This window comes from Scyliorhinus canicula, chromosome 17 (assembly GCF_902713615.1).
Source record: "Scyliorhinus canicula chromosome 17, sScyCan1.1, whole genome shotgun sequence".
Classification (NCBI taxonomy): Eukaryota; Metazoa; Chordata; class Chondrichthyes; order Carcharhiniformes; family Scyliorhinidae; genus Scyliorhinus; species Scyliorhinus canicula.
In genome coordinates, this window is record NC_052162.1 from 123,673,051 (window position 1) to 123,689,411 (window position 16,361).

Sequence of the window (16,361 nt, forward strand, 5' to 3'; positions counted from 1 at the left end):
AAGAGAAATATTTGGGTCTAGAACATTGTGAACATGTTTTTATTCTGGTTATTCTTTTACTCTGGTTGTCTTTGATCCTCAAGTCATTTTCTGATTTTTTTAACCCACGTTCTGTTTCATTAAAAATATTTGTTTTTTTTGTCTTTTTCTGATTAAATTCATTCACTTTGGGGAAAGTGGGTGAGAGGGGTTGGCAGGCTCTTTAACAGAGACTGAGCCCCTCTAAGGTAATTAGTAAAGGAGCCAGAGGGGTGGAGATTTGATTTTTATTTTGACACACAATGTTTCAAAATGAGATTTCAGGATGAACTAATTTGATCCAGGCTCTTTGAGGAGGTAACACGGAATGTCAATAAAGAGGAACCTGGAGATGTGGTTTATCTAGATTTCCAGAAGGTATTTTCCAAGGGGCCACATCAAAGGTCACTGCACAAAATAGGAGCTCATGGTGGGGGGGGTTAACATATCAGCATGGATAGAGGATTGGTTAGCTAACAGGAAGCAGAGAGGGGGTATGGTTTAGCTCACCAGGCTAAATCGCTGGCTTTTAAAGCAGACCAAGCAGGCCAGCAGCACGGTTCGATTCCCGTACCAGCCTCCCCGGACAGGCGCCGGAATGTGGCGACTAGGGGCTTTTCAGGGTAACTTCACTGAAGCCTACTCGTGACAATAAGCGATTTTCATTAAAAAAAAAATTTTTTTTTCATAAATGGGTCATTTCTGGGTTGGTGAGATGTGACAAGTGGAGTGACACAGGGATCAGTGCTGGGCCCTCAACTATTTACAATCTATATTAATGAGTTGGGTGATGGGATTGAATGTATGGCGGCTAAATTTTCTGATGATGCAAAGAGAGTTCAGAAAGTAATTTGTGAAGTGGACATAAGGAGTCTGCAAAGGACGTTAAGTAAGTGGACAAAAACTTGACAGATGGAGGATAACGTGGGAAAATGTGAATTGTCCACTTTGGCAGGAAGGATTAAATAAAACAATATCATTTAAATGGTGAGACATTGCAGAACGATGAGGTACAGAGGGATCTGGGTGTCCGTGTACAAGAATCACAATAAGTTAGTTTGCAGGTACAGCAAATGGCTCGATCGAGTCCTTGAACAGTTTAATCAGGCTTTATCGAGTGAGCTGAAATCACTTGGGAAGCACAATGGAATATTATGTATATGGCAAAGGGACTGGAATATAAAAGTGGGGATGTTTTGCAGCAGTTGTACAGGGCCTTGGTGAGACCATATTTAGAGCACTGTGTACAGTTTGGGTCTCCTTATTTCAGAAATGAGATAGTTGCATTAGAAGCGGTTCAGAGGAGGTTGACTCCCCGGATTCTGGAATGATGGGGTTATCCTCTGAGGAAAGGTTTGACAGGTTGGGCCTGTATCCATTGCAGTTTAGAAGAATGAGAGGGGATCTCATGTGTTTCAATAAGATCATGAGCGGAACTGACAGAGAGATTGCTGAGAGAATGTTTCCCCTTGTGGCAGAGACTAGAATTCGGGAACACTGCTTAAAAATTAGGGGATCTTCCAATTTAAAAGATGGATGAGAATATTGTTTTTCTCCTGAGGGCCGTGGGTCTGTGAATCTCTCTTTCCCCAGAGAGTGCTGGAGGCAGGGTCAGTGAATATGATTTTGGATTGAATTTGATAGGTTCTTGATTGACGAGGGAGTGAAAGGGTGGAGGAAGGAAAGTGGAGTTAAGACCACAATCAGATCAGCCCTGATCTTATTGAATGGTGGAGCAGGCTCGAGGGGCCGAATGGCCTGTTCCTGTGTCTGAGCAGTAATATCAAAGTGCAGCAGCATTCCCATTACACTCTGGGTAGAAGCACCATCTCCAGGTAAATGCTCCCTGCTCTGCCCCAGATTCCATGGTCCCAGTCAGTGGAATGTGTAAAACCTCAACAAATCTCTGTGCTCAGGGAATCCCTTCTTATACTTTATTACATCACAAAGTCTATGGAGACTGATTTAACCCAATCATTGCTGAGCTATCATTTGAACGGACCAATTACAAAGCCTGTCATTGAACCATCTGTACCCGCCCAAGCCACATCAAACTCTCAAACAATTGTCTTCCCCACGCTCCGTCCCCGGTACAGGGAGTCAGCATTCCCATGCCAAGCAGTGAAAACATGGTGGCCTTGACACCCAGGTGTTGTCTAGGATTCCAGGCACTCTTGTTTTCTCTGTCCTCTGGGAGCTGTTTATCTCCCTGTTCCCACACAGCAAGTTGTCTGTTCTCAGCTCTGCTTGATTTCTGCTGGAGTTTGGTCCCTTTTACACCTTTCGGATCAATATAACATTTGGTCAGTGAAGACCCAAACCACAATTTCCCATCCTGACACCTGTCAACCATTCTTACCCAGAGCGTAATCACAACAGGAATAAAAACAGGGGAAGTGTAACAATCAAATTCAAAATAAATCCACAGCCAGTCATAGAATTTAATTTAATGTTCACTAATTAGCAAGAAAACCTGAAGCAGGGAGTCCAGCAGGATTCTTACAGTCCACACCTTTAGGGGGAGAACTCTCTCCAACCCCTCACTCAATTTCACTCCATTATTTTCAAGTTCTGTTCTGGCTCCACCTGGGGTAACATCTACTTGATAATTTCTTCTCCTGAAGGAGCGCCGTGAGTTCTAGGTCACTGGTACATAAGGACAGATGCCTCAAGCAACTTATAAAGCATGGATGTAAGAGATTCCCCAGCTCTCTCTTCCCCTATCTAACTGGTGGACAGTTCTTACTATTACTTCTCAGAGACCCTTAATTGTCCCAATCGAAGTTTTCACTGCTGGCTTGGCCCAGCATTTATTGGCCATTCCTCGATGACCTTGAGAAGGTGGTAGTGAGCTTCCTTCTTGCATCGCTGCAGTTCTTCTGGCGCTGATACATCCACTGTGCTACAGAGATGGAGTTCCAGGACCCAGCGACAGTGAAGGAACACCGATATATTTACAAATCAGGATGGTGTGTGGTTTGGGGGGGGGGGGGGGGGGGGGGGGAACTCCCTGGTGGTGGTGTTTCTTTGTGTCTCCTGTCCTTGTCCTTCTATATGGTAGTGGTCATGGGTTTGGAAGGTACTCTCTGAGGAGCCTTGGTGAGTTCCTGCTGTGCATCTTGTAGATGGTACACACACTGCTGCTACTGTGCCTTGGTGGTGGAGGGAGTAAATGTTTGTGGGTCGGGTGCCAATGAGGTGATTTGCATTGTCCTGGATGGTGTTGAGCTTCTTGAATGTTGGAGCTGTACTCAGCCAGGTAACTGGAGAATGTTCCACCACATTTCTGACTTTTAGATAGTGGACAGGCTTTGGGGAGTCAGGAGGTGAGTGACTCACAGCAGGATTCCCAGCCTCTGACCTACTCTTGTAGCCACAGTATTTATATGGCTGGTTTGCTTCAGTTTCTGGTCAATGGTAATCCCCAAGATGTTGACAGTGGGGAAATTCAGTGATGGTAATGCCATTGAATGTCAAAGGGAGGTGGTGAGATGGAGGTGGTCATTGCTTGGCATTTGTGAGGCTCAAATGTTACCTGCAGGACTGCTGAGCTTAGTTCTGATCCATTGGTGGTGTGATCGTTTAGCTCGGTCTAATACGTGCTGCTTATGATGTTTGGCATCCAAATAGTCCAGTGTCATTCATGATAACACTGCTTCCTCACAGCGTTGGGGACCCAGGTTCGATTATAGCCTTATGTGGCTGTCTGTTTGCATGTTCTCTCCCTGGGTTTCCTCCAGACCCTCCATTCCTTCCACAGTCCAAAGAAGTGCAGGTTAAGTGGGCTTATAAGGATAGGGCAGGGGAATGGACCCAGGTAGGGTGCTATTGGGAGGGTTGCTGTAGACATGGTGGGTCGAATAGCCTCTTTCTGCACTGTACAGATTCTATTATTTGGCTTAGACTTCCTCGTGATTTCTTACAAAACAGTGCTGGGCCATTTCAGGTGATATTTAAGAGTCAACCACATTGCTGTGGACCTAGAGTTACATGTAGGCCAGACATTGTAAGGACAGCACATTTCCTTCCCTAAAGGACATTTGTGAACAATAATTGAGAATGATTTCATGGTCTTCATTAGACTTGTAGTTCCAGATTTTTATTGATTGATCTACGTTGGTGGGATTTGATCCCGTGACCTCTGAGCATGAACCTGGGTCTCTGGATTAGAATTCCAGTGACAATTCCACTCAGACACATGCATTCCTTAAATACTCGCCCTCAACTGACTAGATCACTTAATGTCGTTTCCCAATCTATCACTGCTAACAGACTCAATCCTGTGAGAAACACCCAGAGAAATTAAACAGAAGAACATCGAATGATCACAGCTCATCTCCATGGCAACCCAGCGTGCTTTGGGGAGTCCCAGTTTTAAACTCTATCTTTTACATTCCAAAAATGTTCTGTGATCCATTTAAAATATTAAATTAGAAACTCACAACAATTCTCAAACAAACATAAACCTACAGGAAGCAAAGTCACAAGACTGGCCTGTTCTTCAGAAAGAGACCTACTGACCCTCCCAACAATCAGAATGAACATGGTTCAGTCCTGGAAGAGATCAACAGCAGCAGGAACCGTAAAATCCAAAATCTGTAATCACTTGTGACCTTTCTGGTGTCTCCGCAGGCTGGATGACTGAGTGTATCCCTTCCCACACACACAGCAGGTGAATAGCTTCTCCCCAGTGTGAACATGTTGGTGTGTCAGCAGGTTAGATGACTTAGTGAATCCCATCCCACATTCTGAGCAGATGAATGGCCTCTCGCCCTTGTGAACCCGCTGGTGTATCAGCAGGGTGAATGATTCACTGAATCCCTTCCCACACATGGTGCAGATGAATGGCCTCTCTCCAGTGTGAACCCGCTGGTGTGACAGCAGATGGGATAACTGACTGAATCGCTTATCACACTCGGAGCAGGGGAATGGTCTCTCCCCGGTGTGAATGCGCTGGTGTGTCTGTAGGCTGCATAACCGACTGAATCCCTTGGACGCCTAAGGACAATTTAGCATGGCTGGTCCACCTAACCTACACATCTTTGGCCTGTGGGAGCACCCGGAGGAAACCCATGGGGTGAAAGTACAAACTCCACACTGACAGTGACCCAAGGCCAAAATTGAACCCGGGTCCCTGACACTGGGAGGCAGCAGTGCTAACCATTGTGCTGCCCCGTCAAAGAGAGAAACTGGTGCAAGTAATTGGGGATCGAATTAAATTAATCCAGTGGCCAAATTGACCAATTGTCATGTTACAACAGGCCCAACTCTGACGTGAGGTAATTGTCACTTTGGGGATAAAAGTAGAGGTTCTGAAGGTCTTCCTTGCTGGCCAAGTACTGAAGACTCCTGAGACCGAATTCCAAAGAAATTACTGTCAAAAAAGGAGCCAGACTCCTGAGGCTGAATTCCACAAGAATTGGCCTTAATTGTATCCCGATCTCGCCAATGGGAATAGGCCGGTTAGATCGTAAACCGATCGTCGCTTAGTGTCCAATTTTGGACTCTCCTGCGATCTAACTGGCGCACTTGGATTCGCGCTTCGTACAAAGGTGCAGGGCCTCTGTGAGACCCCATTGTAATATTGTGCACTATTCCTTTACCTTGTTTGAAAAACAAAGATAGAATTGTGTTGGCAGCAGTTCAGAGAAGGTTCACTTAATGCATTCTTGGGATGAGAGGCTTCTCATGAAGAAAGGTTGAACATGTTGCGTCTGAACCCACTGGAGTTTAGAGGTGATCATTTTGAAACATGTACAATCCTGTCTGTGTGAAGTCTGCCCGTTTTCCTCATGTCTGTGTCCGTTTCCTCCGGGTGCTCCGGTTTGCTCCCACAGTCCAAAGATTTGCAGGTTAGGTGGATTAGCCATGTAAATTTTCCCCTCCTTGTCCACAAAAAGGTGAGGTGGGGTTACTGGATTGTGGGGATAGATTGGGGGAGTATTCCTAGGTAGGGTACTCTTTCAGAGGGTTGGTGCAGACTCGATGGGCCAAATTGACTCCTTCTCCACTATAGGGGATTCTATCATCCTGAGGTTATTGATAGGTTAAAAATCAGGAGGATGTTTCCAATTGTGGGAGAAATCAGAACCAGGAACACAGGTTATAAATGCGACCCACCATTAAGACAAGAGATTGAGGAGAACGTATTTCTCTCAGATGGTGTTTAGTCTGTGGAATTCTGTAACCCAGAGAGCAGTGGGGGCTGGGTCATTGAATATATTCAGGGCAGTTAGACAGATTTTTGACAGATAGTGGAGTAGAGGGTTATGGGGGCCAGACAGGAAAGTGGAGTTGAGATTACAACCAGATCATCTATGACCTTAAAGAATGGGGCGAAGGCTTGAAAGGCTGAATGGCCTACTCCTGCTCCTCTATTCCTATCTGCAAATTTCACCGAATGTTCAATTCAAACCTGTTTCAGTTGACTAAACTCAGAATTTATTCCAGCCCAGATACAAGGGGCTCCAACAACTGCAGAATTAAACTCCAAGGGTCAAAATCAATATAGGCGGCAAGGTTTTGCAGTGGTCAGCACTGCTGCCTCACAGCATTGATGACCCAGGTTAGATCCAGGCCCAGGGTCACTGTCCATGTGGAGATTGCACATTCTCCCCGTGTCTGTGTGGGTCTCACCCTCACAACCCAGAGATGTGCAGGGTAAGTGGATTGGCCATGCTAAATTGCCCCTTAATTGGAAAATAAAATAGGTACTCAAAAATTATATTTTATAAAAATCAATATGGTTCAGTCCTACACAGGAGCAACATCAGAATCATTCTCTCTCTCAAACTATAAATCTCTGTTCCAGAATCTCTACAGTGCAGAAGGAGGTCATTCAGCCTACTGAGTCTGCACTGACCCTCTGAAAGAGCATTCACCCAAGCCCACACTCCCACCACATCCCAATAACCCCTTAACCTCACCTACACATCTTTGAATACTAAACGGCAATTTAGCCTGGCCAATTCACCTAACCTGCAATCTTTGGACTGTGGGAGGAAACCGGAGCACCCGGAGGAAACCCACGCAGACACGGGGAGAAATGGAAACTCCACACAGTCAGAATTGAACTCAGGTCCCTGGCACTGAGGCAGCAGTGCTAACCACTGCCACTGTGCTGCCTCACACACACCCTGCTGCCTATTTATTTTAACACTAATTCATCCTGGTATACTGCTTATCCCCAGTGCTCCTCCCCTGAAGGTGTTGACCCTCTGGGCTTCAGTTTCTCTCTCACCTGTTGCTCTCCCCAATGTCACCCAGGTGTCTAAATCTTTACACCTGAAGGGAACAAACTGTTCTGCTCAGGGGGACGTCACAATCTAATCCAGTGATCATTCAGATGGATTTTGTGACGTCACCGCCGCCCCCAATCCCAGGAGTTTGGAGATTTGGCGCCTGATGAGTAATGGGGTTCACGGCTCCCACAACTCCCCGCGACAGGCGCAGAACTGCGCATGTCCATTGGAGAAGGGACGCTGCTCACATGCGGAGCAAGGCGTTTCCTATTGGCCAAATAGCCGACGTTTCATGATGTCAACAGTGACTTCTGTTGTCCAATGTCAGGCGCCAAATAGCCAATGGAAAGACTGGAGGAAAGAGAGGCGAGGTTGCGCATGTGCGAGGAAAAGCCCACCCCCTGACCTTCCTTCTGAGGTGTTGACCAATGGAAAGAGTTAGAACCGGAAGGACTCTTGTCCTCCATCCAATCAGCGCGCGAGCTTTGTGCGAATGAAGATTGAGTTCACACAGACTGAAACTTCCTCCTGTCTCCAACATCTGTGAGTAAAATACTTTCTTTTCTCCCCCTTTCCATTTCTTTTCTCATTCTCACCTTCAATTGGCCACTTGCAGCAACTGAAGGGAAAGGAAGTGAATCCAGGGAGGGTGCAGACTCTGCAAAGCTTGGCCCAGGTCTCTCTCTCTTAAAGACAAAGACATCCCTCAGCTTGACACATTTATTTGTCTGGCTAAAAGGATGGTCTCTTTCCCAGTGTTCACAATTAATGGGCTGGTTTCCCCAGGAGATGGCTGGCATGTAAGGGGACAATAAATGAACATTGGTCAGAGTTATATGTCTAGTTGTTATAAGGTGCAGATTACAAATATTATTTATGGTTCTGTAATAAAGTATATTGATATTTCCAGTTGTGTAATAGTGTACTGTAGCTACATTATATATTTGCATTCATCTCTTTCCTCAGGGGGTTGTTGGTCTCTGGAATTCTCTTCCACAGGGACTAGAGGAGTCTGGGAGTCATTGAATATATTCAAGAATGAGTTGGACAGATTTCTGATTGACCAGGGAGTTAAGGGTTATGGGGAACCGGCAGAAGGAGGGATTTCTTTACTCGGGGATGTGGTGAAGCTTTGGAATTCTCTACCCTAAAGGACTGTGGAGCTTCAGTCATCCAAGTATTTTAAAGGCTGAGATTGATAGGTTTCGAAATATTGAAGATATCAGGGGATATGGGGATAGTGTGGGAAAACGGTGCTGAGGTAAATCAGCCAGCGATCTCATGAAATGGTTGAGGAGGTTCGATGGGCCTAATGGCCGACTGCAGCTCCTATTATGATTTCCCTATCCTGGAGAGGAAGCATGGATCTGTCAATCAGCCTGAATCGGCACTTTCAGCATTAGATACAGCAGAGTGAGAATGGAGGGATAGTGTGTGGGATGGAGGTTTACAGTTTTTGGGAATGAGAGGGGGAAAAATGTTCCATAGAAACTAGAAATGTCTGTTCTGAATTTCTGTCCTGTACTGCCAGCGATGACTTTCCCAAAATGTTATTACAGAATAGTAGAAGAGGAGGAATTATAGACTGGAATCTCAAAACATCATGTCTAAATCTGACACAGTCTCTTGATTCTTTGGGACACGAATATCATCGACCTGTGAATCCTGAAGAAATGTTTCACTGCTCTGTCGGCTTCAAAACATTTTAAACATTCGTGCGACTTGAAAATCACCGAGACACACACACCCGAGTAGGAGTGTTCCAGAGCACTGACTGTGGAAAGAGCTTTAACCAGTTCCACAGCCTGAAAAAACATCACCATTCACAGCGGGGAGAGACTGTACACATGTTCTGTGTGTGGATGAGGCTTCAACTGATTGTTTAACATGGAGAGATACAAGGAAACTCAAAACATGGAGAAACCGTGGAAATGTGGGGATTGTGGGAAGGGATACAGGGCCCCATCAGAGCTGGAAGCTCATCATCGCGTTCACACTGGGGAGAGGCCGTTCAGCTGCACTCAATGTGGAAAGGGATTCAGTGATTCATCCCACCTGTTGAGGCACCAACAAGTTCACACGGGGGAGAAGCTGTTCACCTGCTCTAAATGTGGGAAGGGATTCAATCGTTCATCCACCCTGCAGACACACCAGCGAGTTCACACTGGGGAGAAGCCATTTACTTGCTCTCGGTGTGGAAAGGGATTCAGACATTCATCCACCCTGCAGAAACATCAGCGAATTCACACTGGGGAAAGACCATTCACCTGCTCTCAGTGTGGGAAGGGATTCACTCAATTATCCAGCCTGCGAACACACCAGCGAGTTCACACTGGGCAGAGGCCATTCATCTGCTCTCAATGTGGGAAGGGATTCACTCAGTTATCCCATCTGCAGGCACATCTGCGAGTTCACACTGGGGAGAGGCCGTTTACTTGCTCTCAGTGTGGGAAGGGATTCACTCACTTATCCCACCTTCGGGTACACTGGCGAGTTCACACTGGGGAGAGACCGTTCACCTGCTCTCAATGTGGGAAGCGGTTCAGTGATTCATCCCATCTGTTGAGACACCAGCGAATTCACACTGGGGAGAGGCCATTCTCCTGTCCTCAGTGTGGGAAGGGATTCAGTGATTCATCCACCCTCCAGACACATCAGCGAGTTCACACTGGCGAGCGGCCATTTCTATGTTCAGTGTGTGGGAAAGGATTCACTCTGTCATCCATCCTGCTGACACACCAGAGAGTTCACACCGGGGAGAGGCCATTCATCTGCTCTGAATGTGGGAAGGGATTCATGCATGAACGGAACCTGCGGAAACACCATCAAGTTCACATCTTGGAGAGACCATTCACCTGCTCTGAGTAGGGGGAGGGATTCACTGATCCATCCCACCTGCAAAGACACTGGCAACTTCACACTGGGTAGAGGCCATTCACCTGCTCTCCATATGGGAAGGGTTTCCGTGATTCATCGCGCCTGCTGAGACACCAACGTGTTCACAAGTTGGATTCTGCTGTTATTGTTTCTGCTCTCAATTACACCCAGGACTGCATTTTATTGATCCTGTCAATGGGGAGACTTGGAGGGTTTCTTTCTGCTGGACTGGCCGGCCTCACAACTTTGCTTCCAGTGGGCTGATGCTCTTTGTCTTGTTGAGAATACCTGGTTTCAAATTTCACAAAGATCACAGAGTGAAGGGGTGTTTGGAAGTAGAAGATATTTCATTTCCATTTCTGTTTTGAACCCATAAAATCATGCCACCTTTCCTTGAAGATGGGATATGGTCGTTACATGGTTTATTTCTTTAACTTATTTCGGTGTTTTCATCTGTGAGAAACAATCAGAGTATGAGGGGCAAGTTGTCTGAGGTGAACTGGGAAACTGATGGGAAACAGGGAATAGCTAATATTTACGGAATTATAACATATTTACCAGGGGGTCAATTTGCTCAGTTGGCTGGACGACTGCGTCATGATGCGGAGCGACACCAACAGTGCGGGTTTAACCCCCGTACTGGCTGAGGTCATCCATGAAAGCCCCGCCTTCACAACATTGCCCCTCACCTGGGGTGTGGTGATCCTCAGGTTAAGTCACCACCAGCCAGCTCTCCATCTCATAAAGACATACATAGATACATCGAAAATAGAAGCAGGAGGAATCCATTCGACCCTTAGAGCCTGCTCTCACATTCATTATGATCTGGGTGATCATCAAGTTCAATACCCTGATCCTGCCTTCTGCCCATATTCCTTCAGCCCCAAGAGCTATGTCGAACTCCTTCTCGAAATGACACAATGTTTTTGCCTCAACAACTTTGTGTGGTGGTGAATACCACAGATTCACCACTCTCTGGGTGAAGAAATGTCTCCTCACCTCAGTCCTAGAACATTTCCCCCTTATCCTCAAACTATGACCCCTAGTTCTGGACTCTCCCACCATCAGCAACATTCTTTCTGAATCTACCCTGCCTAATCCTAATGGAACTTTATCAGTTTCTATGAGATCCCCTCTCACTCTTCTAAACGTCAATGAATTTGATCCTGACCGATTTAGTCTCTCCTCATATGACAGTCCAGCCATCCCAGGATTCAGCCTGGTAAACCTTCAGTGCACTCCCTCCACAGCAACAACCTCCTTCCTTAGATAAGGACACCAAAACTGCACACAATACTCCAGGTGTGGCCTCACCAATGGCCTATACAACTGCAGTAAAACATCTCTATTCCTATCCTCCAATCCTCTCACTATGACAGCCAACAAACCATTTGCCTTCTTTACTGCCTGCTGTACCTGCACACTTACTTTCAGTGACTGATGCCTGAGGACGCCAAAGTCTCGCTGTGTCTCCACCTCTCTCGACTTACATCCATTCAAATAATAATCTGCCTTCCTATTTTTGCTACCAAAGTGGATAACCTACCATTTATCCATGTTATACTGCACCTGCCATGCATTTGCCCACTCACCCTACCTGTCCAAATCCCGCTGAGGAATCTCTGCATCCTCCTCACAGCTCACCCTCCCACCTGATTCCAAATCATGAATACATAATGTGAACTGTTGGGGTCTGAGCACAGATCCCTGTGGCACCCGAGTATTCACTGCCTACCAATCAGAAAAAGACCCATTTATTCCAACTTTTTGCTTCCTGTTTGCTAACCAGCTTTCTATCCATCGTAAGACACTACCCACAATCCTAAATGCTTTAACTTTACACAGTAATCTGCGTTGGGAGACCTTGTCGAAAGCCTTCAGAAAGTCTAAATAAACCACATCCATTGGGTCTCCCTGGTCAAATCCACTAGGTTCCCAGGTTCGATCCCGCTTCTGGGTTACTGTCTGTGTGGAGTTAGCACATTCTCCCCGTGTTTGCGTGGGTTTCGCCCCCACAACCCAAAATATGTGCAGGATAGGTGGATTGGCCATGCTAAATTGCCCCTTAATAAGGAAAAAATGAATTGGGCACTCTAAATTTATTTATTTTTAAAATTCTACTAGTTACATCTCAAAGAATTCTAGTGGAATTGTCAAGCATGATTTCCCTTTCATAAATTCTTTGGTTCTTCAGCAATCTCGGTTTCTGCGGATTGACCAGAAGTCGCAGTCACATGATCGGGTAGTATGGGTGGCTGTTCATCCTGAGGTAGTTCTAGCACACACGGTACTGGCACATTGATGGGTGTCACTAACAACTGATCTGTGTCGTCTCCACACTCGCTCATCTTCAGTTTGTACAATGGGGCACGGTGGCGCAGTGGTTAGCGCTGCTACCTCACAGCACCGAGGACCCGGGTTCGATCCCAGTCCCGGGTCACTGTCCATGTGGACTTTGCACTTTCTACCTGTGTCTGCGTGGGAGCACAGAGTCTCATTCTATGTGGATGACCTGCTCCACTACATCTCAGACCCACGAAGCCGCATGAAAGAAATCATGAAGCTCCTGGGAGAGTTCTAGCCTTCCCGGACTATAAACTCTACCTGGGCAATGCAAAGATTTCCCAAGCTGGAGGGTGTACCAGTTAAAATAGCCCAAAACAAATTCCGCTACCGAGGTATCCAGATTCCCCATGACGGGACACAGATTCACAAGTGGAGCCTGACCAGTCTGGCACAGGAAGTTAAAAAGGACCGACTGAGATGGGATGCACTCCCACTGTCCTGGCAGGGAGAGTGCAGACGGTCAAGATGAACATACTGCCCAGGTTCCACTTCCTGTTTAGATCCCCACTGATTTCCAACCCCACCATCTTTTTCCAATAATTAGATGATTATGGCATTTGTGTGTGTGCGTGTTGGGGGGGGGGGGGGGGGGGGGGGGGTGTAGGGGGGTGAAGAATCCAAGAATCCCCAAAACAATACTCCAAAGGAGAAGAAACATGGGAGGCCTCGCCCTTCTGAACTTGCAATACAATCACTGGGCAGCCACAGCGGAGTAAGGGGATGGGGAAAGGACCCAAACACAGAATGGGTGAAGATGGAGGAGTCCTCATGTACAGGAATGGCCCTCGAGGGATGGCAATAGGGTGGGGAATCTGGAGTGAAGCACTGAACGGGAACAACTCCACCTCCTCCTACGCAAGGCCTTATGCAGCTGAAAGTGGTGCACAGAGAACACCTGATGAGAACCAGAATGAGCAGGTTCTTTCCGGAGGTGGAGGACAAATGTGAACGGTGCCAGGGGGGCTCAGCCAATCATGCCCACGTGTTCTGGGCTTGTCCCAGACTTGTCAGGTTCAGGATAAACTTCAAAATAATCAAAAGAAGGGGCGGGGGTGTTTAGGGGGTTGGGGGGTGTTTAGGGAGTTGGGGTTCGGGGTGTTTAGGGAGTTGGGGTTTGGGGGGTGTTTAGGGAGTTGGGGTTGGGGGGTGTTTAGGGAGTTGGGGTTGGGGGGTGTTTAGGGAGTTGGGGTTGGGGGGTGTTTAGGGAGTTGGGGGCTGTTTAGGGAGTTGGGGTTTGGGGGGTGTTTAGGGAGTTGGGGTTTTGGGGGTTACTTCCAGGGTTGGCTTTTGCAAACTGTATCTGCTCTGCACAGATTTGTTTGTTCTGTATTGTATAAAACTTTAATAAAAACATTTTCATAAACATTCTCAACCTTGCCACTCACCTGGGCTTGGTTCTCCGTTTTGGAAACAATGTCCCCATGCCGTTGGGAATACTGGTCTTTTACGCCAGGAAAACTGACGTCAAAAGGCCACAGATTCTCTGTCTTGCTGGGGGTGAGCAGAGAGCTGTCGTCGAGCTCGCAGCTCTAGCTGCTGATACGGCCCCAGAACTTCCGGGTCAGAGGATGTACATGTGCACAGCAGCGTCCGCGCCGTACTCCATGGCGGACTCAGCCAGTGGACCTGGACCGACAAAATAGTTCCCCGCATCGGCTGCCCTCGCGACCCGGATCGCCCACACACATTGCCCCCAGCCCCGAATGAAGACCCCCTGCCCGCCGATCGGCCCTCCCCTGACTGCGGTGGCCCTAGACTGAGTCCAAAGCCGCCTCGCGAGGTTCCCGTACGGCTGGGACCATGAGAGTCCCACGCTGTCGGGAATTCGGCTGGTCGGGGACAGACCATCGTGGGGCAGGCCTCAGGCAAAGCCTGAGGCGGTGGATACTCGCCGCAGCGTACTCCACGAGTGCATCAATTTGTGGGGGCGGAGAATTTTAAAACCGACGCCAGTCCCGATTTCGGCGCCAAAACGGATTCTCCGTCCCATCGCCAAATGCGATTTCTGTTAATTCTGTCTCAACATCGAAAGCTTCAATTTTCTTTTCTTGCTTGAAAATAATTTAATCCATTCCACATTGCCAGAATTCTTTTTATCTTGTGTTCTGCACAATCAGGCCAAAAGAATGAAGTTGTAGCATGTGGGGTTGAATGCAGATAACAACGCAGGTTTATTGAACAAAAAATAATAATAATTATACAATAATCTTTATGTCACAAGTAGGCTTACATTAACACTGCAGTGAAGTTACTGTGAAAAGTCCCGAGTTGCCACATTCCGCCACCTGTTCAGGTACACAGAGGGAAAATTCAGAATGTCCAAATTACCTAACAGCACGTCTTTCTGGACTTGTGGGAGGAAACCAGAGCACCCGGAGGAAACCCACACAGACACAGGGAGAGCATGCAGACTCCGTACCCACAGTGACCAAGCCAGGAATCGAACCTGGGACCCTGGAGCTGAGAAGCAACAGTGCTGACCACTGTACTACCATGCCGCCCGTTAACTCGACAAAAGTTTGAATTAGACTGAGGCACAGCCCACGAAGCAGCCAATGACATCACGAACGTAACAACACAATAACCCCAAATATATAACATTTATGACTTCATGTGGCTGATCAGTCTGTAGAAGCGTAACTCTCTATGGCTCCTTCTTTGACAGTAATTCTTGTGGAATTCAGCCTCGCGAGTCTGGCTCCTTTGACAGTAATTTCCTTGGAACTCGGCCTTGGGAGTTTTCAGTATTTGGCCAGCAAGGAAGACCATCAGAACCTCTACTTTTATCCCCAAAGTGACCATTACCTCACGTCAGAGTTGGGCCTGTTGTAACATGACAATTGGTCAATTTGGTCACTAGATTTAGTGATACCACCTTCTCTCATTATCTTAGACAGGAATATAATAGAACTGTTTCATACTATCCCTCCATCTGATTCAAACAATCCCTTTTTTATACAGTTTCAAATGTTGAGGCTAATAAGGGTTTGAAGGTCTCTCTTGCCAGAACATTTATCTTCATTGCACATTCTTTACAGACACAGCAATTAAGCTTTTACCTTTTTACAGCAAATAAAACTCAGTCTTTCACTACAATTACTGATTCATTATTAATTCATTAATTGTAACTTGATTAAGGCTCATTACTTATTCAGTCATCTGTTACTGACTGGTAGCTAATTAATACAGTAATCTTTGATTAATACAAGATACATTAGTTCAAAGAAATTTGTGGAAGACAATTCCTTTCTTTCTTGTGAACCTTGATTGGATTGAACAGACTTTAGCAACATATGATGTCCCATAGCTTTACAAAATTCAGGAACAATGTTAGTTTAAACAATTTCCACAAGTTCAGCAAGTTTTGGAAACATTGCTGGTTGATACAATATTAATTTTAAAAATAAAAGTCCAGTCACATGTTAGATTTTATCATGGCTTCCTTGACCTTATTACATTTAACAATGAAGTAGACAGAAGAGTGACTGATATTAAAAACAAAATATAATTTTTTTATACGTTCATTGGGTGTGGGCATTGCTGGTTGTGCCAGCATTTATTGCCCATCCCTAATTGCCCTTGAGGGGACAGTTAAGAGTCATTCACATTGCTATGGGTCTGAAATCACATGTAGGCCAGACCAAATAAGGGCAGCAGATGTCCTTTCCGAAAGAACATTGGTGAACCAGATGGGTCTTTATGACAATCAACAATGTCATCATTAGACTTTTAATTCCAGATTTTTATTGAATTCAAATGTCACCATCTGCAGTGCAGGAATTGAACCTGGGTCCCCCAGAGCATTACTCTGGGTGTCTGGTGAAGTAGTCCATTGACAATACCACTATGCCACCCCCTAGAACTGAGGCATACCTACAG

The 16,361-nt window shown here is 46.4% G+C and overlaps 1 pseudogene; it reads left to right on the plus strand.

The window, feature by feature from the left end:
- LOC119951587 overlaps positions 1–16,361 on the plus strand; it is a 32,198-nt pseudogene that overhangs the window by 2,740 nt on the left and 13,097 nt on the right.